Source organism: Sitodiplosis mosellana, unplaced genomic scaffold (genome assembly GCF_009176505.1).
Source record: "Sitodiplosis mosellana isolate CC-2019 unplaced genomic scaffold, AAFC_SMos_1.0 Smas_scaffold_6226, whole genome shotgun sequence".
Lineage (NCBI taxonomy): Eukaryota > Metazoa > Arthropoda > Insecta > Diptera > Cecidomyiidae > Sitodiplosis > Sitodiplosis mosellana.
Window position 1 is genome coordinate 20,559,416 of NW_022601467.1, and position 27,552 is coordinate 20,586,967.

Genomic DNA, 27,552 nt, shown 5'->3' on the forward strand with positions numbered 1-27,552 from the left:
TACCATCTCCACCACACCACTGTGCCACACTGTTTGAGCGGTGGAATTTTTCTTCCATTTTTTGCTCGTGCACTACTTCGACGGCTGCTCTTTTCTACTTCAACTTTTCAAGACTAAACAAAGATAACTCAATATAAAACTTTAACAAAACGTGAAACATTCGGGGCATAAGCAATTGCTAGAGCATAGAAACCCATGAAAAGGCAAATAGAACAAGCGCAGAGACAGAGCGTGAGAGAAAGGGGCAACAGCAGCGGGGAGGCGAGTAGGTGGCTTTGACATTGTACGAACGAAGCGGATATAATAACATTTTATGGTTTTAGTAATAGCTTTCAAGTTACTTCCATATCTGTACAAAAAATGAGTGCTTAGGCTGATCATCAGATCACATACAAATTTGTTGAGTGTCATTCGCAACCACACGATCTCTGATACACATAGATATATATTTATTTATTTTCCTTTTTCTCTGATTCATCCACTCCACTTGACCGTTTTTTGGTTTCGATTTTAAATGTTCATCCGGTGTTGGATACCTTGTTGCCTTCGTTTGGCAGCGCACACACAAGAGAACAAAAAAAAACGAAACAAATTTTACGTCACTCTCACTTTGTTTTTTTTTTATATTTGGGAGTTTTCGATTCAATGCTCTTACACTCTCCACTTTTTACGGCATTGAATTTGAAATCCGAAACAAATTGATTGTGTAGAAAAAAGCATTCAATTCGAAAGGGGTTTTTGACTGAGCAAACAAGTGTACGAAGGCATCAAATTAAAAGCATACCATTGAGCTGAATGAACGAACTCCATAGACATGCGATGGAAAAACACGAAGTGAAGATGTTGAGAGAGGCGTGGAACAGAACAAAAAGATCTGTATATTTGGCGTAAGGTTGTGCTGGAATGGCAAAAGACGAAGTAAAAGCAGAACGAAGATGCGGTTAGTACGAAGGGAAGGATACCCCAATGCGCAAAACGCAACGAAATTTTGTGTGAAAAGCGTGCACACGCTTGTAATATTTGTATAAAAAAAATATATTTTTGTATGTGCACAATTATGCACAAAAACTTTGTATGTATTTAAATGTATGTACACAATAGTTAGACACAATTGTGCACACAAATCAAATGTACTAAAAATCTATTTTAGGCCCAAATGTGTACAAACTATTCCATAAAATAGACACGCATTGCGCATTGCGTATGCCATTTGAAAGATGGGAAAATTGAATTTGTACGTTCCGAAAATCATGTACAAATGGTTCATAGTTTGTGTTGGTCTTGAATCGTTGACATTCGCAATTTATCACAATAACAAATTTCCGCTTTTTTCGTGCATGACTGTGTTTTTTTTTACTTTACACGCAGTGCATCAACGAAAGGTATGCGGCTGTTGTACTCTCGATCCCATTTCCTTTTTGTCCTCTCTGATTCTGTCTTCTAGCTATTCAAATTGAAAGCGATACAAGAATAGAGAAGAAAAGCGAATGGTTTTGATGACACCCAGAGTGTGAGTGAGAATGATAGAAAAAAACGTAGAATTTCCATTGGAACACCAAGAGACCAAAATCCGAATAAATTGGGCGAATTCATGTTTTTTTTCCCTTTTTTTCTTGCCATTGTGTGATCTGCTCATTTATATTAAAGATGCGAAAATAAAGAGACAAATCCTCACTTGTACTGCATCACGCGCAACGAACGTTGATTCATTAGACTAAAACGGGCTCATGGTTCTTCCCATACATTACACGTGGCATGTTTGCGCCAGGCGGCAATATTCATTTGAATGGTCACACCTTCCCCGTTTTTTTTTTATTGCGGACATATTGGAGCCAACAAGCAAGTAAATCGCAAACATTTGACAAATCATTTGTGAATAGATGGATCATGTCAATGGCCGGCCGTGTTGTGAATTATTGCTTTTAAACTTGATTAGCACTTGGGCAAACTTTTATATCGTTGTTGTCTTTTTGCTCGTGTCGACTTCAAGAGATGCAGATGTATTATTTTTATGATGGATTGTTCTTCTAAAAAAAGAATTCCCGAAATTCCCTTGCGGTAGTGATATGTTGATGCATACAATCATTTTATGTGCCTATTTCGCTTTCTTTTATTTACTCTCCACCCCTCCATTCGTTCCGCATACAAAACACAGCGATCAACATAAAAATATGGGCATGCGAAGCAAAAATCAGATGCGTGGGCAAATTGATAGGATTTTTCAGACTCTGAATTTAATTTTTGCTTTCAACGCAATATGATAGATTTTCTCATTTGTTTCGAAAATGTTTAAATTAATTTTTGTGTTATAATTAAATTTGGAAATTAAATAACACCATGCGTACAAAAAAAAAATGGATGAAGCGATGAGGAAAAATGCGTTTGCGGCACAGTAATGGTATCAAAGAATCTCATGGAAACTTTGTTTTTTTTTCTCACCACACTACACATTGCGTTAAGCTAAAGGTTCGCTGGCGGAAAAAATGAACATGCAAAAGTTCAACGGTGTTCAGTACAACACACACAGAGGAGAGCACATGACTCGGATAGAGAAACAGAGCGTAACATCGTAGATATGGTATACATCATTTTTATATTCAGATATTTTTTTATCACGCATTTTCTCACATTAGTTTCCTGTTTTTATGCTGGATTTAACAACTCTTTGCGCTACATTTGGACTGGCACAATCTTGAGTAGTCTCAAGCATACCATTTACTTTTTGGTGGTGCTTTTGCCATAAAACTGGGAAAGAAGCAAACGGAAAATACCCCGTAGCACACTCTTCCAATGATCTCAAATTGATGTAACAAAGGGCTGTATTTTCATTATTGTTCCTGTTACGGTACACACTATACACACGTTTTGAAGCCACAAAATGAATCAATTTCACTTCGATTGCGAATACAACTAAAGCAACGACACTGAGCGAGTAGCCTGTTTCATCCACAAACTTGTTTACTTATGTGTCATGTCTATTTATCACTTTTGCCAAATAAGCATCAGAACCAAAGCATCTTCTTAGCCAAACAAGACCAGAGCATACACGTGGCACGTATATCATTGATGGACGAGAATGAATAAACCATTGGCATTTGTCGCAGCCGTTTCCTTATGGATTGTGTGCAACGTGAAACGAACGAACGAACCAACGCAAAATATTATCTGTACTATGATGCTTTTCATATTTGCATTTCGAGCGAGGAATTTCAAAGTGGCAAGGCTTTCGAATCGTTCGTCATTTTTTCACCCTCCCCCTATCTTCCTACTTAGTGGCTGTTCTGTACGAAAGCAAACTTGACAAAATGCAATTGCGAAAACATGCTCCAACAACAATGGATTGAATTGTTACTGTCATATTCGATTGTGTTTGAGATGCGGCCAAATTGCATAAAACATTTACTGTCCCATCCCAACCAGAAAAAAGGTATGTAATCGCATTTTTTTCTCCTTCGCTGACAACAGGCACCCTTACAAGTAATGGGTTACTGTTTCAGAGTTTTCTCTTTTTTTGCCTGTGTCTCGATTGCGTGGTATGGTGAAAAAGTGCCAAGTATTCACATGCATATGGAAAAATAGGCAGTAAAAGCTCTCTGAAATGAAATAACCAACCAATTCATTGAAGTGATGGATTTTGATGGGTGGCATCGCAACCGACTGAGATAGGAGACCAAATGGGTATATATGGGTGCACAATGTACGTGTGCTTGTGTGTGTGTGTGTGTGCGTGTGGCGTGAATTTACGAAAATATTCGTTGAATTAAGCACAATTGAAATTTAAATCATTCGTCAGTACCTGTTTTTACCCTGATAATATTCAGTGTGGTACGGAGAGCACGTTCTGAATCGTATGTTTATGGATTTTTTTTCCCCATTTTCCCATATAAATAAAATGAGTATAATTCCCCGTTTTTTTTTTGTTCGTCGTCGTTGTTGTTGCAGAGCTTCAATTTCATGCGTTAAACGTAGTTTCAGTTTTATTCCAGGGAAATAGGAAGAGAGACGCATATTTGCGAAAAATAAGTATACATCTTGAAGGAAATTCAGGATGGTTTCGGTTTGCTGCGGTTATATTACATGCTTGATTCACACGAAAACAAGCAGCATTTATACAGCAAGTTCCAGTACTAATAGGAATCAAGCCCAAACTCAAAGCGTTTTAAGGGAGCAAGAGAGAGAAGAAAAGGGAGTGAGAACGAGTGAGAAAAAAATAAGAATAATAATGAGCAAGTGAGGGCCAAGTGAGTGAGTGCGCATACGAAAGAAGGACGACACGTATGTGCCTTGGAAAACTAAGGTTTTACAGCAACGTATTCATCATAAGTAAGTGATGATTCGAATAAACCGACGTAAAGTGTGTGATCTGCATAGAGAATATGGTTCGGTGTGTCTCAAACCGCCGTACCGCACTGTCGAGACAGAGACAACGAACCAAAGCACATACACACAGACATACACACATGCATCGAAATACACTGATGAAGACAGAGAAACTAGAAATTCGGAGAACGTTGTTTGTCCTATTGTCATACTTATACATACACATTATTACTTAGTGGCTGTGCTAGAAGTGAACAAAGCCAATTTAAATGCATTGCTCAACGTTTCACGAAAGAATGATAATCACACGGTGGCGATGAGGCAAGAGCGAAGGCAGAGGAACGAGCTTTGTCTTCTTCGTCAACGTACTGAAGATGAAGAAGACGTCGTCGTCATCATCGTCGTCGTCTTCGGTCTTTGGGTCTCCATTCTTCGTATATGTACTGCGATAAATTCGCATTCACCGTAAATCGTGTTGATATCGATGATTTTCCACACAGAGAAGAGGCAGCCGCAGGTACAGACAGTGAGATGAAATGCCACTGCTGCAAGTTGTGTGTTACATTGTGGTTTTCTATGTATACATATAATCTTGGCAATTCGCACCACCACACATATATATATATACTTCCCGGTTTTATTTAGCGCCACATTTGACTGGTTCCTGTTCCTGTGGCGTTGACTGTGGCTGTGTGGCTGGGGAAAACTACCTGTTATCTACCATCTGTAATCTTTTCCTCGCGAACGAACATCATTTTATCTCCAGATTAAATGTACGATATTCCGATTACGTGGAAAGCCAAGAGATTACTTTGGAAACGGTGGAACACTCCGCCGATATTTGACACAATAAAATAATGCAAATATATATGTGTGTATGTGTGAGTATTGTATGAGTTCATTCGCATCTTAAGTAAATTACATAATGAATGTACGTTAAAAGTAGGCAATGTGCCCGCCAAATGGATGCAAAGCTACGCTCAACATTTATTTGAATAAATTCTTCGAAATAATCCGAAATTCTGTCAATAATGCGAGCATCTGCATACTCAAGAATTATTTCTGCGCATTCCATTTTCAACAACAAAACGAATGAAAAAAAAAGCACATACACATTTGTTGTGCAAGTCAAAAACTGAGATCAGAGAAAGTAAACCGGGGCAAAATAGATACAAAACAATTCGCTCCGCTCTGCGTTCTTGAGTTTTTAGTTACTTAATCTATTTTGTTGGCGCACTATATGAAATGTATTTCATTAAAGTAACTTTGAAGTAATATATTTGTTTGCAAAATGAATTACAAGATCTTGGTTTAATTTCTTTTTTGAAATATACTGCCTTTGGTTTAAATTAAATAAAAAATATGAGCATAAAATTCAAATTCACCATTTTTTGTTTCTACACTATAAAAAGTATCTAGAAAAAAAAGAAGCAGATTAGTAGTTCTACATTTCATGTAGTGCTAAAAACAGCGGCCCGTGGAACAATGCGAACAAACTAAAACAACAATTCGCCAGATTAATAAAAGAAGAAGAAGAAATCGCAACGAATTTGCCAAACAGCCATTAAACGAAACGAAAAGAATTCGAAATTTCTATTATGGGGACCATAAACGGGGGGCTTTTCAAGTGCAAAAATCAAAATCATTCGAATGTATCACGTACCACTTCAATTACAATTCGAATTTCAAATTCCACATTCCGACATATAATAAACATGGCTACGTACGTTTTTTTGTCGTTTCCACATCGCGTTCAACATCGTCGATCTAATTATCTCAGCAGACATAATGCAAATTTGTCTGCATAGTAGCTGTAAATAATGACTCTACCATATTTTAAGTTACTTTGAATATTTGCACGTGCATCGGTGCAGATGTTGCTCTCTTCTCGCTCTATTCTATGTCTGTCGTTGCTGCCGTTGAAACACAATGTTAAATTAAATGTGAAATTAGGACAAACTTATCAACGAAGCACAGCAAGTCACGATGCAACTCTCGGCACATGCACAAACTAATACTCATCCATACTCATGCACACACACACACACATGTTCGCTTTCAAATCGTGCGCGCATTAACGGGCTCGTTCCCTTTTTTTCAGTTCACTGTGTATCTCTGTCCCATTCGCCATGTCATTCTTTCGTCACATTGCATCGTTTCGTATTTTGCATCATACAAAATTTTCAAAGCGCTAAGGATTTAACAAATTCCATCGTCATCTGTATGAACTGTGATACAAATTGTCTATCGCGCGTATCTCATACCTGCTGCGGTGCTGCGAATGGTGTGCATATTATTAACAAGTATTGCAGGCAAGAAACAAATACGCGTGAAAATTGCGAATGTAGTTATTCACACCAATGAACGACGCGCACAAATGAATCGCTCTTCTTCTTCGACTTTGTGTTTCTTTCCCATTTTTTTTCCATTCTTTCTGCATGAGCTTTTTTTCAATGCTCTTGTGCTCACAATTTCTCTCTCTCTCTCCCTTTCTGCTATTACCTTTTGTCTTATGATATCTATTGTTCTCGTTTTTCTATGTTCCTTTTTTTCCATCAAAGATTACACACTGTGACGTGACTAATATGCACGAAATCCATGATATTTTTCTCTCTCTCTCTCTCTCTCTCTCTCTCTCTCTCTCTCTCTCCCTTTCAGAACACTTTTTAACACCATTTTAACTCACTTGAAACTATTAATTATCATTTTCACTCGAATTTGAATTTTATCTCTCAAATGCACCAACAAGAGAATATTAGCACAACCGTGAATGATTCCCACTTTTTCACAACGGCACGAAAATGTGGTTTCTGTGGTTGAGTTAACCGCAAGGAGTATTAAAAATATGACATAAAACTTGGCACAAATGATTTCGATTTGGTTGTTGCTTTTTTTGGATGCTTCGTTTTGTATTTTGTGCAACTCACAATATGCAAACTCAGCATTGTAAAGAAGTATTCGGATTGTTGAACCACTGTATCGGTATGTTCGTGTGCATTTCAGTGCTTAGTTCCGTATTTCAATCTTCATAGCATATGGTAATGAGAATCGAATTAATCAAATAAACACATTATTGAACAACATGTCGCTTCATTACATTTTCAGTAAATCAACGACTATTCCCTGTTGTATTTTAATGAATATTTCGTCGAAATGTTCTGGAAAAACAAATGGGATCTATTCTAAACACACCTTAGTCTTGGATCAGCTCACTTTGAGTGGAACATTGTTAGAAGTACTGTCTGTAAGCAAAATTAAATACATTCAATGAACGCGCGAAGGAGAGGCAGCAAATGAGAGAAATAGATGCGATTGCGATTGCGATTGTTGTTACACGGTCTACTTGATTTCCGTCGATCTATGCACAATAAATGACACACAACTGACTATGGATATATGTGTGTATGTTAAATAAACGCGTGGGGGTGCGCACACACCAGTGGCACGAATCATTTTTATCTTATCGAGAGCGTTTATGATCCAGTTTGGTATTATAAGCCTCGATAAACATCATACAAGAAACGTTTTATATTGCCCATTGAAGATGTTCTCGTTTTCTCTTTCTCTATTCTTACCGACAGAAACCCGATTTTCTTCATCCAACTGCTGGATTTCACTCTTTATATGCGAAAAGCATTAACAAACACGATTTTACGTCTCATTCTCAGTTCAAACAAGTGTATTAATATTGATCACCGAATATACGGCAATATCATCATCCAGACATGGAAGTTGGCACTGTGTATCGACATTGACAGTCAAAAAGAATGGAAAGACGAGAGTGAAAGCAGCAACAGTGGCAGTGGTAGCATCAGTAACAGTCCATAATCGTGATGATGTAACAAGAAACCTCTGAACATATAAATCGAATACTTTTTGGTGTGTGCGTGTATCTCGTCCACTCGCGATTACGATGAATAGTTACAAAAAAGAGACAGAGAGACACATACTACACTACCGATCACACACACACACACACACACGCCGATATAATATACGTGCATTTTTTCCGATGCCATCATAATAATGATAAGCTTATTACGGTGATGATCTGCTTCTTGTGATTTGATTTTATGTCTTAAACATGCATTCTGTATCGCAACGTTACACGTACATATGCGTGTGCCATGAAAATGACACTCTTTGGTTCCGTTCATCAGCGAGCAAATAGCGTGAAAATGTTGTTCGGCAGTGGCGAAAGGAAACCTTTTCACTTCCATGGCAATTATGGACGATGAAAAAGAAGAAGAAGAGGAGGAAGAAGAAAAAAAACTCGCATGTATTCAGTCGGCAAATCAAGAATCCCATGCGTGTATGTGTGATGTCTATTCAGCGTGAGATGTCGAAATGCGTTATGATTATGATTGATTTAGCGAGCACTTTTTCCATATTTGAGCCACACACTAAAACTTCAATCACAAAAATAACACGTACCAAACTCACACGTTTCTTAATGTGGTGGCTGAGATTCAGCATACGCGCAACATGCTGCTCATATAGACTCGTTCAATTTTTCAGTCTAGACGCGGCAAGTCAATTTAGCAAAGTATTTGTGATGTGGAACACTTGACAATTTACTTGATTTTATTCCTTTGTCGACTAAGAACAGTTTTTTTTGGTTTCACATGCGTACGTATGAGAAAAATCATATTTGCAACCAAATAAAAGGAAAACTCTATTGATTGCACAGGTGTGTGCCATATGTGAAATCGTAGCAAGAATAGCGAATTGGCTAAATTCAATATTTACCGCAGTCTCAAACTGAGAGAAGACTTTTATAATAGTCAGAATTTGTGCTGAGCCAAGATGTATGCAATGGCAACAATAAACTAAACCTCGAAGATAGAATATCCACAACACGTTTCGGCTTATTGTCATTTTACACACATTCATTAGCTTTACATTCTTTAGTTTTGAAAAGATGGCATTTTATCCACAATGAATGTGGGACAGGCCAACACCCGCCTACCGTATAGGTATACAAACCATAGATATTCCGAAAATTTTCATTAATTCCACAGTTTTGAGCAGTTGATTGTCATCATAATGTAATACTGATGGAAATGTACTCAATAACAATCCTCACGGAGCCGAAAAAAGTACTGCATTCCGTGCGCATGTGTGTGTGTTTGAAACACGTATACATTCCACCTCGTATGACTGTAAAGTGGATAGATGGAAACAGATTATTTTTATCCATGAATAGAAAGGCATTGGAAATTAAGCTGAAAATAGAAAATAGAGAGTCAGCGTGTGCTCACTGGCACAGGGGGCTTATAGAGCTCGCATACGTTATCTCAAGACAATGCAAAGTGTGGGCTGCTTAAAAAAAGTATAAAACACAACAATTAACAATTAACAAAATTTGACACTCAATTATACGCTTGCTATGCAAAATGTATTCCCAGTACTAGAAATATACATTTCGTAACAGTGATAACAATTATCACCATTTGTTATCGCATCAAATGATATTGCCATGTGCATAAAACGCAAATTTCTGTAAATAGCACTTCTCTTTGTGATGTCGCCGAATGGCTGTTGTTTTTTGAAGTTACATACAGTGTTATGCTGTTGATTTTGTGGTAAACGAGAAAAAAAATCACCCACAAATGACTAGAACTTTGCAAAGTTGCGTTTCACCTCAAATACTCTATTTAGGGTAATTACTACCAGTCTACATCTGGTTTTTGTTTCTAAGCACACCGAAGAAAAAATGGCACAAAAAAACGCAGAAAAAAAAATCAAAGCGAATGAGCAAAAAGCAGGACAAATCTCTTGTGCTAAACAATTATGAGAGCGCTTAATAAATTCAAATATTGAAGCATTCATGAAGTCATGCAAATAAACTGCAACTAGAAAGAGAAAATACCGTGTTAGTCAAATGAGCGCTGTTCATTGTATCGCTTTGACCATTTCCAAAATGCTGAAAATCACAGACAAAAACGACGACATTAGCCTGTGTATGACTAGAGCGGTCCAAAAAAAAAATTGTCCCTCATCCGGAATGTCCGTTCGTAAGGGATCATACTAGATGTTCAAAGGCAGAAAAGGTAGAAATCATTTGCTTTTATCTGTCAAACCGAAGCTCATGTTTGTGATTTGCTCATTTTGGCCTGAAATTTGTCTTATATGTGTGAATCAATTGTCGCCAAATTCCATCCAAATCGCAATCTGACAAACACCAAAATTTTTATACAGGTTTTGGCTTCACGATAATAGTCCAAAACTGAACAAAAGTCCACCACCGGGTGGCCAGTAGAGCGAAAAATGCAAAAAATGCCGAAAAATTGCCATTTTTTCGGTCATTTTACACCGTAACTGGCCCAGGAGGCCTTTTCAAGGGCTGATGTCTCGATAAAAGTTGTAGATATTGACGAGCCAAACAAAACCCGATCAACATTTTTTTCCAAAATCTGGTTAGGAAAAAAAAATGGAATCGGTCGAAATGTCGCGATCTAAAATGGCTTCCGAAATCGCTGTCATGAAAAATTTGATATGGGGCTTGCCTCCTGATTTTATATGGTACCTATATCGTTTTTTTTGGACAAAACCTATTTTTTGAGGTATATTTTTCGAAACTGGCTGGACATTCCGGATGAGGGACAACTTTCTTTTTGGACCGCTCTAGTATGACACCAAAACAAACACACCGTCGGAACATATTATTATTTTTTCTGGTGAAATAGTATACATTTCCGAAAATCTTCTGTCGTCATCGGATAATTCTCCGAAACGCATTTGGCGCGTGTTTCGTGCGTGTGCGATCGACGTTTGTAACTTATGTGTAATGTATGTGCGTTACAGTAACTACCCTTTGCTGTTGGTTTGTCGCTTTTCTGTCACAGCACAACAACCATCGGCGACAACGACACAACGGCAGAATTCAAACGGAATTCAGTGTTTTTGGAGGCCGAATGGATGGGCGCAAAATCGCGACATGGCGGTGGTATGAATTTCCAAGTCAGTAAATGCGATAAATGTAATGCTGTCACGCAAATAAATCGTCTAAGCGGTGTGTTAACGAATAAATAAAGTGAAACACGTCGTATATTCCATATCCGAAAATTCAATGGGAAATTGTCATTGTTTTGCAATATTCGTACAACATTTTGAGCGCACCAAACACAAGCTACACGCAATAGCTTGCGCCAAATTTTGATAATACAACACACATAACAATAAACACGCATCGTCAACACAAAAAGCAAAATGCTATCGATCGAGATAAGGATTCAAATCAGTGTAAGAGTATTTTTCGGAATTCAAGACAAAAAAAAACAACAAAGAAAAAAACATAAAAGCATTTTTCATCCCCAACACGGAACTAACGTGGAGTATTGAAGAAAATTTCGTAGCAATATCGCATCGTTAAATATAGTGCAATGATAGAAATTTTTTTAATTTGAATAGCGACACACCGTTTTTCTTCCACACATACTTAAAAAAAAAACAGCCAAAAACCTTGATTTTCTTCTCGGTTTTTCTGTCAATTGGTAACATTTGATGAAAGTGAATGATATGCGTTTTGTCTGTCATTTCTTTTAATATTTAAACATTTGTTTTGGTAGATAAAAATGTTAAAGAAGAAGAAGAGAAAAACGTAAATTTCTGTTTTTTTCGGCGCATTTTTTTTAACGAAGAGAAATAAATGTTTGGCTCCTTCTTCTCATACTCGTATCCGCTTAGATAGGCATGATACGTGATGTGTAGGTATATGAATAGGATAATAGCTGGTCACCGTTTGACATTTCCATTCAATTCTTTAATTAAGGCTGGTTGCAAAGCTTTTTGATGAATCACCGTATTCGTCACGAAGTCAGGCATTGTCAGCGATTTAGTTTGTTCTTGTTTTTTTTTTGGTCTTGTTGCATGGAAAATCGCCACCGATTTCCCACTGATGGTAACGGAAATCGTTTTTTGGGTGGTTTTTCTTGATGACTTTTACATGTGAATTAATGATATCTACTTCCGAAACTTGATGTGATCTCGAACAAAGTTTGTGTTGCTAGGCAAAGTAAAGTAAAGCGTTGAAACAATTTCTTCTCAACACTTTTTTTTTGGGTGGAAAAAAGTTGTTGTTCGTTCACTTTTCTTTTTCTTTTTGGCTAAAATTTGAATGCGGTGTGGAATCCAATGGTTTTAGTCAAATAAAATTTTCAAACATCAATTTCCGTGCGACGGTTTCAAAATATACCTTTAACTCTGTCAAAATATTTGTCGGACACATTATCAGTGCGGAACGGATTTAAATTTTCGACTACAACTGTGTGTCGACTGTCCGGTTAGCGTTGTGCTGGATTGGTTGAGAGTGAGGGCGTAGATGAAGTGCGTGCAACAACAAAATCTTTTCATTTTATTTTGATTACATTTCATGTATAGGAATTTCCACGTTTGTTGATGGATGAATAGAATATCTATTCACATTCATACAATCAACATTCGAAACATTTTGGTAATCAAAGTTATTTATCGATAGATCTGCGATTTGAATTGATTTTGGTTCCGTGTTCAATATCCAAGTTTTATATTTCATATGCACAATATAATCGTTTGTTATGAATCGCTTAATAGGCCAATGTAGCGTAGCCAATGTTTATGAAATATATAAACGAAAACCGTGTGTCGATCCACTTATGAACTTCCATTTGACCCCAAGCGATCACTCTTGGCTTGATACTACACGCATTTATATATTTTGCTGGTGATTTTTATGTGGTTACTCTTTGAATGGGTTGTTAATTTGGAATTCATGATTCGAAACGGTATGTGGATGAAAAACAATAAGCGGTCTCACTTTAGGTGTGTAGAGCTCATATTAGGAGGAATCATCTTTCGATCAATGACAATGGTGGTTTGTAAATGAGGTTTGGTGACGAAAAAAACCTTCATTTACTGTCACCCTCGTCCTCTTGATCCAGCTCTGGCTCTTGATGATTACCATTCATCCTGTGCGTGTGTGTGTGTATTTGCACCCCAGTGATTTTGTTATTCTGTTATATGATAGACGATACATGCGTTGCATACATATATCGCCATTAGAATATACGACACACTTTGCTGGCCATGAACGACAAAAATCTCCTCTCTTCTTCTTTCTTTCCACGATACAATGGGCAAGGCATCCAAAAGGCCATCAAATGGGGAGAGCGAGAGAGAGAGAGTAACGCGACCGGTCGAGGGGGAAATCACTCTAAAGTAATTTGTAATAACTTTCTCTATTACTTTCTCTGTTACAAATTACTTTAGAGTGATTTCCCCCTTGCGACCGGTTTAAATCAAAAATGGATAGAAGCATTCATTCGGACATGAATGAAAATTTGCACTCACATTCACCCATACCACACGCAACAACAACCGAAGAGAGGAGAGAGAGAGAGAGAGAGAGAGAGAGAGATAGAGAGAGTGAGTAAAAAAATGAGAATAGATATCCGTGCACGTTTTCTATTCGAATGTCAGCCAGTGGATTAGCTTTTTTAAATAATTCTTTTTCCTGCTCTCGTCAACTAACTACCTGACCACCGTAATCTGTGAGCTACGGATACAAATTTTATTCAAATCATTTGAATGTGTCTATGGAGTGATGGCGTTTCCGGTCTCTTCACTTTGACTATAAAATTGATGACAGCAATCCTTGTTACGTCTTTATTGTACATGTGTCTAAAAAGGAAGCTGATGAAAAGCTCACTACCGATTCAGTTAAACAGTCCTCCATTGAGTGTGTTTGGGTCGTGAAAAATTTGGTTTCCTTTCGACTTAGCCTCTCGTTCTCTGTTCCTGTCTCACTCTCTTTAAATTATTCATTGCTTTCCATTATCGTCAAATGTCAACGTTTTTCCAAGAGATTATTACCTCATTGAGTTAAAAGTTAAATTGTTCCATGAATTCAACATAACTTTTTGATATGGCTCGGTTTAGTGAATTTGGTCCGCATTTTGTGGCCATCAGTATCACACGCATTGCATATGTGGTAATGGTTCAGCTGGTTTTATTTGCGGAATTGCTTTTGAAATGGCATTGAACAGTCACCAACAAAAGGGTTCTTAACACTTTGTCACATGAGTTGTAAGTTGCTATTACTTATTCCTCCTCTTCGTTTTCCGTAATTCATGAAATAGAAAATGATTGAACTTTAATCTTAAACCGAATGAAACGAAACAGCCTCCGACTATTTAAAACAACGGTTCATTTGTATGTATTTCCAGGCAATTGGTCAGTTCAACAACAGCATAATTAAAAACATCAATTTACTTTTCACCGTGGTAAAAAAAAGTTCAAGTTGAATCAAAAATTCTTTTGGGTATATTTTAATTGATTAAATATGTTCATTTGAACGGCTCTTGATTTAAAAGAAGTCGAGAAAAGAAGGAAAAAAAAATATTAAAAATTGAACGTTCTTTGGTCTCGTGAGAACAATTTAATGGAACAATAGTTATGCCAGCAGGAATCAGGAATGAATAATAATCACAAAAAAATCCATAGCGACCCACTCGCACCATCACAAAGAATGGAATTGGCTACGCTGTTCAAGGGGCGAATCACTACTTGAATTGACTGAAAGTACTGAAAAGAACAGAAATTTTTTCTTGATACTGAAAAATACTGAAAACCGGTTTTCAGTACTTCAGTGTCAGTTTATGCATTGAATACATCTAGACTATGACACTTGATTTATATCATTAACGCCATACAGTTTAAAAATTGATATTGAGGTGAATTTTGGAAAAAATTGAAAAAGATTTGTCTACAAAAGTGCCAAACTATAAAAATACGGTATTCAGTAGTTTGGAAATAAAAATACGCCGAGAAACATTTGTGTAAAAAATCCATTCTTGTTTTGTTTGGTTTTAGTCTTCGAGGTTTCAGAGATGCACTGACATTTCAAAGAGTTGATGATACACACACATCAATGTCATTGAAATTTTCATTCGACGAAAATTGCCAGACATATATTTTCGACATAAATCACTCTTTTCTGATGTTAGCTTCTTTATTGTGTCTTTAGGCTTTTCTAATTAAAATATAAGTGGACTTTATTTGTGATAAAATACGTTCAATTTCCATTTGAAATGCTAGAAAACAAACATTAAACACAAGTGTCAAGAATTTTTAACAATACTGAACTGCAATAAAAGTCATATATTTACTAGGTACTGAACTGAAAAACTGAACCGCTACTGAAAATCGATCGCAGGTACTGAAAAGTACTGAAAACCGGTTTTCAGTAGTAATTCGCCCCTTGATGCTGTTGCCGACTGCTCAGCAAAGTGTTTTGTTTCCATGCTCAAGAAAAGTGAGCGGGCGAGCGAGAGATAGCAATCGCAACGACACGTTTTTGCCCTGTTATTGTTTCATATTTGAAATTTTGTTCACGCTCTTCAACTGTGTGAAATTCAATTCGGTATTCGTTGCGTGGCATTCAAAACGGTAACTTCCTGCTTCCAGCAAAAGAGAGGTGTTATCTCTTGATGAAAATTGTATGAGGGAGAGAGAGAGAGAGAGAGGGGGCGACGAGAAGACAAAAGATAAAAAAGACGGAGCACAGAATGAGCGTTGATTTCTTTTTTGTGTGTGCATTGCGCGTGTAATGAAAAGTGCTCTTTCAAACTTAAGCACTTTGTCAAGCTGAAATGAAGTTTGCCATTTTTGCGGATAGTTATTTTTCCTTTCATTCTTTTGCAGGTCAGCAACAGTAAACAGTCACGACGTCGAAAAGCAGATGAAGTTGTTATTTTTCTAAGATTTAAATGAGAATTTCTGATGCAATGCGATATTTTCCTGTCCCATCTCCATTCGTTTGTCAGAACTTTATTTGTTTGCAATACGCCTCTTGCGCATTTCATCAGCGTGTAAAGAAGGCAAATGTTTGTCGAACTGGAACTTCTCTCTCGCCGTCTTTCTCGGTCTCTCGTGCTCTCTCTCTCTCTCTCTATCTCTCCTGTGCGCGCTCACTCATTCTCTTTACTTCGAGAAGATCGTGCATTCGTTTCGAAATTTCCCTCTTAATTAATGAACAGTGTTTTTTTAGATACGAATTTTGTATCTAGATAAGATACAGATAACGTTGGATTTTTTAAACCCCATCTAGATTAGATATAGATAAATATCTAAATAAAATATGTAGATAGTATCTATTCACATATCTATCTATTTTTTAAAGATACAATTCAGATATAAAATATAACAAAAAAGAACTGTTTTTTCTATATCTATAATAATATCTATATCTACTCAATAGATATTCGAAAGAAGAAAAAATAGATAAGATATAGATTTTTACCGATTTATCTTCTGGAATCGTATAATAATCGAATATCTATATCTAATATCAAATGATAGATACGTATCTTAAAAAAAACACTGTTAATGAACTAACATAAATGATAATTTATTCGGACCAGAGCAGTGCACGTTTCTCCCGTGTGTTTATTTGTTTATTTAAGAACTTTGACAAAACTTGACTGATATTAATCTACGTGCATTGAATAATTGAAGCTATAATTCGGTATGCTTTGAATCTTAACATGTCGAATTGAAATCAAATGGTGACATTTTATGTTTAGGGCTGAAGGTGTTTATCAGCAGCATATTTGTTAGATAGAATCTTGATTGATACATTGTTCTCCTGCATTTACATATTACATTTTTGTCGTTTGACAAATGATGTGCAGTTGGAATCCACACACAGTATCACTATGGTTGTGGTTAACATACAACAAAAAGAAAACATTCATGTACCCCAATCCGATGGTTGTAAACAAAGTCTTTTTGTCGTGCTGGGCCTGATATATGTAGATGCCACTCGAATAAGTATCATTCCAATCGATCTCACCATCATCATCATCATTATTATCATTATTGACATCAAATAGATTTGCTTTCGAAGCCTACGAGGTGCACAAGAACTTCAATCTAATTTAATTACGCTATTAATTCCGTTTGGCATAAATACAGATACGAATGTTGCCGGCGACAAGAATTGCGTTTATTGCCTATTGTACATAAATAAATAGGCACATAACCTACGCATTCCATTCGCACGAAAACTTTCACTCAGGTTTCTCTTTTTACCGTTACATGAAACGTACATTGTACTAACTTCGTTTTTTCTTCTTCCTCGGGGTTCAAAACTTTGGATTTTTAAATTCCAAAACAGATTCTATTTTTTATGTTTAATTATTATCTGTGACTTACGACAAATTTTGATTAAAACGTTATTACCAATACGATACATAAAAATTTTCATTTCCATACATTATGATGTAGTCAGAAGTGTATTGGTTAGTGTGGTCCTCAATAAAAAAACTACGCTACAAATATACATGCACAGTAAAAAATAAAAGTCCACACTTAGGCGGATTTTCGACCGGTAGAGGCGTCCAGTCTTATATTTTGCCTAGTAAATTGAGTTTCAGACGAAAAACCGACTAGATTATAAGCGGAATTTCGCCTGCAGCTTAAATTACTAGCAGCAATATCGGCTGAATGCGTTTTTAGCTGAAAAAACGGCTAGATGTGGACTTTTATTTTTTACTGTGTGCTGTATATTTGTAGCGTAGTTTTTTTAATTGAGTAGCATTGAATTTAATACAGAAGTTTAGTTGATTTTTGGTGACCTGAACTTTATTGTACTGTTTATGCTATCTATCTATTCCATCCAATCATTGTAATGTTGTACATTTCATGTAACGCCTAAATTATAGTTTGTTATACAATAACAAACTAGACCTAAATTACTTCGTAAATTCTAACAGACTCGAGCGAGAATGTTTCTTGAAACTTTTTTGTTTCAAACCTCTTCCTTCATTCGCATTCTCTCTTTCGGCTACCTCACACACAGCACTCAACACACATTTTTCCACTGTTGCATTACGATATTTCAACGGTTAGAATTAAGATGGCCAGACATAAACAATGTTATTAAACATACATATTGTAACACCGGAATATATTGCAGCATATTTGCAATTTCTCTGCAAATGTTATTCAATCTGCTACATGCAATTGAAATATGGGAAATGAGGTTTTTGTGTTAATTTACACTTGCCATAAACAACTCTTTCGAATGGACAAAGTTTTTGAAGGGCATCCAAAACAATGCGATGATAAAGTATCTGGCAACGGAGTACAAACGCAAAATAACCCAATATAAAATCAGATGAAAAACCTCTAGACGAGGTTAAAATGGAGTGACGCTCCTGTGCATGGATTTACCACTCAAAATAACTGATATCATTTTGAGTGACGCTTTGACGCTGTATTATCTCTGGGTACGAAGTTCAAAAGTGTTTTTCGCATTAACTATTGTGAAAATTTATTAAAACGTCTTCCAAATTTTTATCATCGTCCAGGTGATGTTTGATGACCTAAAATGTTCGACGACGACAGAGCAAAATTGAAATGCACCAACGGCTATGGAACTACGTTTTTTTTTTTAAATTAATCATCCCTCATAAAACTGATAAAATACACAGAATGAAAAAGAAAAACGTTCCATAGGCTGGTTGGGTTGCGTTGCGTTTAAACATCATTCATATTCTGGTTAGATTTTAGCACCATGAACTCAACAGTTGAGACGAATCACCGCTAGGGGGAAAAAACGACTTGACATATTTGCCGTACTCACGTCCATTTGCAAGCATTTGCATAGCGCTCGTCTGTGTTATTGTTGTTGTTTTTTCATGTTGCTTCGCCTTGTCCGTAGTGAGCAGTACTCGCTGAGCACGAATAAGAATGGCAAATACGCATACATCTTCTAGCATTCGTTTGTGGTATTTGCACGCATTTGCACGTTTTGTTAGGCATTGGCAATATTTCCATGTTATCTTTGAATTATATTTGTGTCGTTCTTTCCCCCTAAAATCACTGATAGTATATTTCCCACTCCACACAATGTAGCCGAGCGTTTTTTTTACCTACGGCCGAACACTTTTCTGATGAATTATCAAAGCACAACACAACACGTAATTAATTTCATAATTTATCACGTTCAATATTTAAAATAAACCAAAACGCAATGTATTCTCTCTGTTGATAATTTCCCAAAGAATTCTTAAGCGAAAGTGGTTGAAAATGGGAAATTTTCTTCAGAAAGAATAAACATAAATTGAACGAAAAAACCTATAAAATGGTGACATAAATGTGCAAAAAAGATGAAAATTGCAATTTACTGGAAGAAGACGACGCGTTTTTGAATGATTCCGTTCGGCATGTTATCGACGAACATAAACTGCTTGACAGCTTACTTATAAGTTTAACAACGTGTTAAAGTTCATCAATTTAATGGAGATGAACGTTAAACATGAAAATATCCCACCGTGAGCTGACATGATGCTGTATAAACGCCGAATGTGAGGGTTTAAATTTATTATCCTTCGTTCATCTCTTAATACTGAATGTGATGAAAATAAATCACTATAACTATTAAGTCATGTTTTCAATGAAGATTCTTTTTTTTTTCGTTGACATTGTGGCATGAATTTCAATTTAGTGAAATGTATCGCTCTTTTTACTTTGTTTCCCTGATTCTTTCCCACTGTTTTGTGTTCCTAATACGTTTCGCTTTTCTTCCCATCCGATTGACGGAGAAGAACCAATCAAGTGAACACTTTTCTATGACTTCCTATTTTCGCTTTCGTTATATTTTGCTCTCTTGATGTAATTCTCTCGCTCTCTCTTCTTTTTGCTATTGCTATGCTGCTGAGGGGCTCGTGTTTATGTCACCGTTTTTTTTCTCCACGTCTATTATTCTTTGGTAGGAAATTTTGATTCGATTACAATGCTCGTTAGAAAAAAGAAGTGCTCATAATATTGCTCTTCATTGATTCCGATGGCCCGACAACATCGAGGGCTCTGAATAATGACAAAGACGGTAGCATCTCTTGCAGACATACATTATTCAGGAATGATGAAGCATCATCATTATTCATTTCACTTTTTATTCGTTTGTTTTATTTTTGTTGTTTTTCCGTTTGTGATGGTGGTTTGTGCGTGTGTGTGTGTGTGTGTGTGCTGTGCGTATCACTTGTACCTTCTTCTTCTTCTTCTTCGTTTTGGAGACACCGTGTGCCGTTTCCCATGATTTTTACTGTTGCGTGACTCTTCGATAAACGAATTAGCCGTTTTGCGATTCACGATTTGGGAGCACTTGAAACACATCGATATTTGTAGTTGATTTGAAGAGGATTAAAAATACAACGAAGAAAAAAGAAGTTAAATGGGCTATTTCATTTTGAAAATTAGTCAGGGGATCTAGCTCAATCCAAATCTCTAATGTATTTGTCATTCGGTTGTCAACGTGCAAGTGCTTACGATTCGCATTTTGAGGGAGTCGGATTTTTTTTTGCGTACCACTTTTGAATCCGATATCAAAATACCAGCCGACTAAACCAAACCAAACCAAAGCTAGGGAGAGAGAGAAAGAGAGAGAGAGAGAGAGAGAGAGAGAAAGAGAGAAAAATGCCGAGCTTTTAGATAAGTGGCCACTGTGAAAAAAAGACAAAAAAATGACAACAACCATTTTTAGCTTCGGTCCGCAAATGTTCGTTCAGCCATATTTTCAAGCGTGAGCAACATCATTTCACATTTTCCATCGTGTACATATCTATTTTCTGTCTGTGAGCACCAAGTGCAAAATATGGAGAAACATAACGACAACTTTGAACTAGGTAAAATCCTCAACATTTACATATTTTCGATGGAAAGAGAACGAAGAAACGAATAAACTCCGATCTGCATTTGCATAACATTTTTGTTCTACAGCCGAAAAAATGTGTTCTTTTCATTTTATTCCATTTATTTATTTATTCAGGTGAACTGTCACAGAATTTATATGCACCAAAATTACCGAACATTCCGTGGGATAGAATAAACTATGTGGCAACAGTTTTTGAAGTATTTTACATGAAATCTTTGGTCAATTTCATGAAAAACTTCGTAAAACATTCAAATGACTTGTTCTTGTCTTCAATTTACAGCTAGCGCGCTCATGCCCACGCATCGAATAATTGTGTAGAAAGCATTGTCATGAGGTAGGTAAATGAAAAGCGGAAAATTCACACAAATTCATGTGAAATGATGAGCAATATTCCGAATCAACAACGAAAATGATGGTAATTTTCCTCTCCCATACTTTTCATTCTCAGTGGTCGATTTGGTTTGCGTTTTTTCAAACCATATTATAATCAATGTGGATAAAGTGTTGCCGACATACATTTCAGTACTTTTCCGATGCATAGTTTAGTCTCGCCGTTGAAGCCGGTCGGAAAAGTGAGGCAAAATAGTTGGATAATTTTTATTTGTTTAATGGATATATCAAAGTTAAATATGTGCACAGGGCAAGAGTATGTGTTTATGAGGAAGAGAGCAAACGTATCCGCGACATAAATAACGTAATTAACATTATGATTGCGATAAACACCAATAATGAAATTTGATATGACAAGACATGACATGAGGGTTTGCACCAAACATATTAAACACAACGTCTGGTTTGCGATAATTTACTTAAACCTTTGACGACCAAGATTGAACGGATGGGAATTTCGCAATTCTGATTGCAGATTCGTGCTGAGCGACCCCAAAAACCATATTAAAAATGTTATGAAAAATAAATTTTTTTAACTAGAAATATGAAACATATATGTCCCATTGGTCGGTAACGGTAACTATCTTTGTATGGAAAGAAAATATGTCTCCCATAAGAACTACGTTTAAAATCTTTTTCGTTTTTAAAATATTCAGAATTGTTTTGAACCGAAAATGGTTTGAATTGTGCTTTGTTGTGCCCATTTAATCACGAATTTAATGATATTTTTGTAAATTTTTGTGTTTGAAAATTTGCGAATAATAGCCAAAATACAGGGAAATACGGGGTATTTATTTACCTTTACCGACCAATGGGACACATATGTCCCATCGCCAGAGCGGTCAACGAGCGCTCGTTCGTTCGTTCGTATGCGAACATGTTCGTTCGTTCGTTCGTTCGTAGAATCTACGAACATGTTCGTTTGTTCGTTCGTTCGTAGAATCTACGAACATGTTCGTTTGTTCGTTCGTTCGTTCGTAGGTAAAATTTCTTTTTTTTTCAAACATAAATTTTTCTTATTTCTTAAAAAAATATAGGAATGATCCTATAATTTCCATTTAAAAAAATGAATGTTATCTAAACAGCCCAAAATAAGAGAAGGCGATATTAACGGAGCAATTCAAATGCGAAAAGCAAAATCCATTCGAAAATAATTGAATGCTATACTATTTTTATAGGATGTAGACGATACACAATAATTTTTTCATTGAACATAAAGGTAAAAAAAACATTACAACACTCAACGAAAAGAACATCGCCACAAATCACTTTCTTCTGTTAAATTTGTTTCGTATATTCGCATACGACAGATAGAAGAGAAATAAGCAATAATAATGCTGGTTTCAAATGTTGTGAAACGAAGAAAGTGATGCATACGGAGAGAGATAGAAAAAAAGTGACAAAGACAGTGTTCATCTCTTTTTGACAAGTATGGCATAAAAATTTATGTTTGAAAAAAAAAATGAAATTTTACCTACGAACGAACGAACGAACGAACGAACATGTTCGTAGATTCTACGAACGAACGAACGAACAAACGAACATGTTCGCATACGAACGAACGAACGAGCGCTCGTTGACCGCTCTGCCCATCGCGCCAAACGCAATAAAAAGTGGAAAAAACGTTTTTTCTAAATAAAGTCGATGATTTTTGGAAAGTAATGGACATTTCCCACATTATTCCAAATTTTCAGCTTTAAAAGTTCCACCGTTAAAATTATATAGCATTTGGCGAAAGTTGAAAAAAAAGTTAAGATTTTTTGACTTTAGAGTGTTCTATCCAATTGAGTTTACAATAAATATCCAATATTATGGTACTTTCTGATAGCTACATTAATTCTCTTTCAAACGAAACCAATTTTACCAAAATTGGTTAAAAAATGTAGTTATTACAGATGAAAAACAAAATGGGACATATGTGTCCCATTGGTCGTCAAAGGGTTAAAAGTAAACACTTAACGAAACGTTATGTGAAGCGAACCGAACTCGAGTTGGACGAACATGCGATGGGCGAGCATTTTTGCGAATGTTTTTTCTGCGCTGCAACTAAGTGCTTCGCAAATGTCATGGAAAAAAGGGTAGAAAAAAAAGACAGAAATAACAATCCCCATTAAATATGATGAGGAATAGTCACAAAACACAATTTGTGGTCAGTGGGTACCAATCCAGTACAGGCCACACACGTTTCGGTACCATCAATTCATATAAATGCACACACTCTATCCCAAAAATGAAACTACACACATACGAACGCATCATAATTTAAGCGCTCGTGTAGTGACTGTGAGCTTTATCATTCATAATCATCATTCAAATCTGTTCGTTTCCATTTTTATTTTGCTCGGCGTTGGTTTTGCGCTTTCACTGTTGTCAATGAAGCTCGAGTGGGTAGTAAAGTACATTAGTTTAATGGTGCTTAGTAATAATAGCGAAATATATGATTGTGACCGTTCGTTTTTCGAACAATCGGTAAATATTTGACAAATACATTATTGCATTATCATTTTCCAGCGAATGCACACACATACACCATAAACTAGCATACTGAAAAGTGTTTTTAATGTTCCTTCTCGATAACATATCGGATGCATTAAAAATTGTGTTTCCATTGAACGAAAACTAGTGCGCGTGTGGATGTGACTCTTTTTTTGTGCAACTCCGCATAATGCAAGCTAAAACTTTGAACAAAAAATTCTATGGAATGTAGGCGACCCAACACGATTTTATCAAGGTTGAACTAACATCATTGTGTGTGTGTGTGTTTGTCAATTAGTTTTAAAATCGAAATGTTTAAGCTTTTATTTGCCGAACTAATTGAAATTAAATAAAAAAAAATTAACAATAATTAATAAAAATGACAAGTTGACGTCAAATGACATCGTGCAAAATGATAACGAAAATTGGCCAATTTTTGGAGGTAAATGTCCCTCTCTCTCTCTCTCTCTCTCTCTCTCTCTCTCTCTCTCTCTCTCTCTCTCTCTCTCTCTATGTAAACTGTTGAATTTCTTTTATGCACGCCGTCAAAATGCTGCGATCATCATTAAAATACTATTTCAACTGCCACCATTCATTTTTTGTTCATTTTGTCTTCCTCAAGCATACATTTTTGCCTAACCGAATTTCGAACGGCGATTCCGATGTTAGAAGAGAATTTCCGTATAAATCAGGGACACATCATTCATGTCTTGAAGTGCTATCAAGTCGATGTTTGTTGCTGTGTCAGGTATGCTCAGTTTAATGTGGGTTTTTGCTCCTAAAAAAAAGAAATCGACAGAGAATGGCACCCACTCAAGGACAATTTCAAAAATCGAATTTTTCTGAGATTCGTGAAAAAGGGCTGGGGTGAGTACAAATTACAAAAATTATCTAAGATCTGTAAGGTGAATGACGAACAGAAATAGAAAGAGCAAGAGTGAGTGAGCGAGAGAGAGAGTCGACCAGTGATTTGATTAAAAATCGATATTTATATTTCGAGCGCGAAATCAAACTGTATGTACTCCAAGCGATGTAGATGTACACGGTTTCCTTTCAAAGAATCAATTTTGTTCTATGTCGAGTCTTTTTCCACTTTTCAACAAACAGCGTGTTTTCGTGAAAAATTGGAATCATTCCCCTGTATAGATGCTAAAGAGGGGAAAAAATAGTGAAAAAAGAAATACTTTGTTCGTTTTGTCAGTGCTTTTCAATTTCAAATATCGCAAACTACTTCCATTTGGTTGCACATCGTTGTACAGAATTTGATAACTTTTCGGCAAAATGTACGTACATCGTACGCAGTAGCTTTAACAACGATAGAAAAGGAACACACACAACCACCTCCATAAAAATGGTTGGTTCGTCGCAAAGACGGTTTGGCTTGAAAAGTGGTGGAGTAATTACAAGATACGAGAGCGGTGTTATTAATGAATACGAATACATGTTATTAATTACGAATGCAGTTGGCACGAACAAATATTAAAGCCTCGTTTTGTCTCTCATTTATCAATTTTCGTTACAAAATTTATATTCGTGTCGACGTCAACCGAAAATCTGTTTAATTTGTGCGGTGACTTTCTTACAAAATTTAATGAACTTCCAATTAATTCTCGGTTCATTTTCGTTTTATTAGAGTCTCTGGCGAGACAATAATAAAAATAAAACCTTATAAGGAGCGTACATCCGTACGGCGTAAATATTTGTGGACGATTTATGGAATGTGTTTATGTGTTCGTTGGTAACGGCGACGACAAGGGCCAGAACGATTACGGAACGTTTGTTTGTTTTTTTTTCTTCCTTTTTGGCATTTGTTTTACAGACCATTTTCAAAGGCACATCACAGCCCAGCCCAGCCCAGCCCAGCAAGATTCCCGCTCATAATAATTCGTACGGAAATAAATCATTTGGCAGTGATACTTATTCATTGTGCAAATAAAGATTCATGATTTGCTCCACGCGCGGCTCCAAGATTGCATGTTCAATGTACGCATACAGCGATTGCTTGCGAGCGCACCGCACTAGACATTCTGTGTCATGAAAATCTTTTATTTAATTTTACGAGCGCAGTATAATCTAACTAAGTATCAATACAATTCTTGTACTATCTCTTCTCACTTGACTAGTAGATAGTGTGCTATTTCAGCTTGAAACTATTCTATTTTCTTAAGTGCAAAATTTTTATATTTTTTCCCAGCATTTTCTCTTTTTCCCCCTCCTCTATCTCTCTCTCTCTCTCTCTCTCTCTCTCTCTCTTTCCATTGAATCATAAAAGGTATGAATTTATCATGGTTATTTTCTGAAATGAAACTCAATGTTATTGCAATTGAAAATTAATAGAGCAAATGTCGTAGCAAAAACGATTGTTTTCATAGTAATAATTTTGTAGCTGGCAATTTCAATTGGTTCGAACGAATGTCATCGTTCCACCTGGGTATGTTTGCAGTCAACAACATTTTTTTAGGTACGCATTACACTCTCGTTCTTTCAATCACTCAACGGTGTTTTTTCTGCGTTTTTTCGTCGCTTGCACAAACTATTCGGTGACATCATCGTTGCGCATCAACTCTATCAGTTTCGGCTAAAATATAATGCATTATTTGTGTATGTGCGGGTGCACAAGCTTGTCGTTGGCTGCATATTTTTCTCTATTATGTCTACAATACTCATAATTGAATGTCCACTTGATGTGCATTACACTTGATACGAATTATCACAGAGAGAAAGAGACGCGGAAAGACCGAACAACAATGCGGAAAAAAAATGAACAAAATTGTTTCGCTTGGTTGTCGACAATGTGTTTGCTGCATGCTCTCCAGTGTAAACTATTAAAATCATGGACAACCGGTGATTTATTACTATTTTATTATTTATACAATCGGGACTCAAAGTCAGATTTTTTTTATCTTTTGACCACTTTCAGTTTGCCAATTATTTATAATGTACATTGTACAATGGAGAAAAAACGGCAAACAGTAGCGACGAGAAAAATTTGTATAGAGAGAAATTGATGGGGAAAGCCCCGGGAGCTTCGATGATTCCTAGAACCAATAAAGTGCATTGTAATGCATTACGTTTCGCTTATCATTCTAAATGCATACAAAACGAAGTTTGATGAACATTTTTCAACAACAGCATCGCATTTGGTCAAAGAATATCGTTTGGCATTTTTCAAAGCAACACATTTCCATCTGTGTGCTGCAGACCTGGTTGCATTGGTTGAAGCCGATAACACAAATGCGCACACTGTTGACAAATCGTCGCTTTGCCTGTAAATCATTTCGCCCATAAATTAGAAACAAATGCAAATTTGTGTGCTGAGCCAACTGAAACGCGACTCATTTTATAAATCAATTCAAACGAATGAAATGAATTAAAAACGCTCCAAAATGTCCGACAGAATAAAGTTTTGTGTTTGTGTTTTTTTTTCTCTTGTATTTCTTGAATTCAACTTTTTTTCGAACAACGAATGGATTGACAGAGGGGACGAGAGAGAGAGAGAGAGAGAGAGGCTCGATGGCAGCGGACAAAAGCAGTTGGTTTCGCTGATAAAACTGCTATTCGAACAGAGAGAAAGAGAAAAAGGAAAGAGAGTATGGGAGGTCAGCGCATGCAACAGAGTATTGTGTGAGTGCCAGATTTATTCAAACATTATTGAAATAAATAATAGCGGT

At 36.4% G+C, this 27,552-nt stretch overlaps 3 protein-coding genes across 5 annotated transcripts in view; 2 read left to right on the forward strand and 1 right to left on the reverse strand.

The window, feature by feature from the left end:
- LOC129578799 (octopamine receptor Oamb) overlaps positions 1–19,006 on the reverse strand; it is a 76,121-nt gene extending 57,115 nt beyond the window's left edge. For all 3 annotated transcript variants that reach the window (XM_055467932.1, XM_055467931.1, XM_055467933.1), the window contains exon 1: positions 18,947–19,006. The gene's annotated coding sequence lies outside the window, so the exon portion shown is untranslated. The remainder of the gene's footprint in view (positions 1–18,946) is intronic.
- LOC129578778 (mediator of RNA polymerase II transcription subunit 14) overlaps positions 1–27,552 on the forward strand; it is a 310,854-nt gene that overhangs the window by 91,817 nt on the left and 191,485 nt on the right. The gene's annotated exons all lie outside the window — the stretch shown is intronic.
- The window catches only part of LOC129578805 (uncharacterized), a 298,644-nt gene that overhangs the window by 79,607 nt on the left and 191,485 nt on the right, over positions 1–27,552 (forward strand). The window lies entirely within an intron of this gene.